This window comes from Aplysia californica, unplaced genomic scaffold (genome assembly GCF_000002075.1).
Source record: "Aplysia californica isolate F4 #8 unplaced genomic scaffold, AplCal3.0 scaffold00519, whole genome shotgun sequence".
Classification (NCBI taxonomy): domain Eukaryota; kingdom Metazoa; phylum Mollusca; class Gastropoda; order Aplysiida; family Aplysiidae; genus Aplysia; species Aplysia californica.
In genome coordinates, this window is record NW_004797789.1 from 124428 (window position 1) to 126121 (window position 1694).

Genomic DNA, 1694 nt, shown 5'->3' on the forward strand with positions numbered 1-1694 from the left:
TTGAAAATTTGTTTGGGTCTCAACACCTTTTAGGTCCATTTAGGAACACATTTTGTTGAAATTTGTTTTGTTTCCAAGGACACTCACTATAGAGGTCATCAAACTGTGACAGCTATTTTCTCGCTAATTTTACCTCTGACACCTTCAATTGGTCATTTTTAAGGACAAGCGGGCTAACCCAGATTTCGGTGGTTTCCAGAAATCTTGACTAAGAGCTAAGAGAAATCATTCTACAGATGACTCTGCTTGTGCCGAACTCCCTCAAGTTGAATTTTTTCTCGGGTCACAGTACTTTTATTTCTTTACAGTTCCCAATGATTAAGTTGATCTTCAGATGAGTTTATCTGTTTTTCACTCCTCCGACAGCATCAACTCATCTGTAGTCATCTGTATTATAGTGACACTGCTCTGAGTGAGCCAAAGGATATTTGTTAATCTAGTAATTGTACTATGCCATTACCACATTGTATGGTACAAGTAGTAATTGTAGAAATGAAGAAGAAAATTTTCGCCTGACACAGATATGGTCATAGCAGTGAGTGAGTTAATCGGAATGCCGGCCAATTCTTTATCTGAACCATTGTGAAAGATCTCCTTGTGAAGTTAAAATCAATCTTAAAATGTTAAAATATTGCCAAAACAAAGAAAATGCTCGTTTTCTCCCATAGAGTATAGAGATTTAAGCCTTAAGTGCTCAAGGATTCTTCAACTTTCCTCTCTTGATCCTGCAATGTAATCTTACTTGTAGCAAGATAAGTGTGAAGGACAGTGTGAGTGAAGTCTATTTAGTTTCTACATCACAGTCCAAAATATTAAATAAATGCAAATAGTTGGCCAGCTTTTCAGGGGTACTGGGCCCAATATTTTTATGTTTTTGGGTTGTTGTTTTTTAAATTGCAGTTTCTTAATCTGTGGTATCAGCTGCATTTGTATGAGGAGAACTATTTTATTGAAATTCAAATTTTACATTAAGAAAAAATAAAGCAAGAAAAGATTTATAATTAAGGTACAATGTTAAAAAAATTGTTCGTCGAAATAATGAAACTGAAGAAAACAGCATTTTTTCCGCCGGTTTGGCTATTTTTATCAAATTTTTGTTTTTTGGCTCACCTTTTATATTCATTTAAAAGCACATTTCTGTATGGATTATACTGAAAAACATTGATTAACGCTACAAAAAATGTAGTTTTTCAGTTTCCAAGGATTTTGAAGCTATGGAGTTCACTCAGCTGTGGAAGCCATTTTCTCCCTAATTTTTCCTTTGAAACCAGGTCACCACCACTTCCTGTAATTGCAATTATCACGACTTATATCCAAAGATAAAAAATGGGTATTTTTTAAATTGAAAGCAAGAAAAATAAACAAGCTTTAAGTATTATACCAATAAATCCACAAGCCCAAAAATTGACCTAACAAATTTGCCAAAAATGTATGCAAATGGTGATACTGCTTATTGAATGTGAAGATGCATGACCATATTCATGGTTTTCTATCTCTGTTACAGTACTAGATGGTAAATGTGAAAGCCGTCCATGTTGAAAATGTCTTTCATGTCTCAAAGCAATTGTCTACTACTCCACAACTGCTGGATATGAAGATCGGATATATATATATATATATATATATATATATATATATATATATTGTTGTGTATCGTTCATTTGTCGTAGGTTTAACGACAATGTATGAAATGT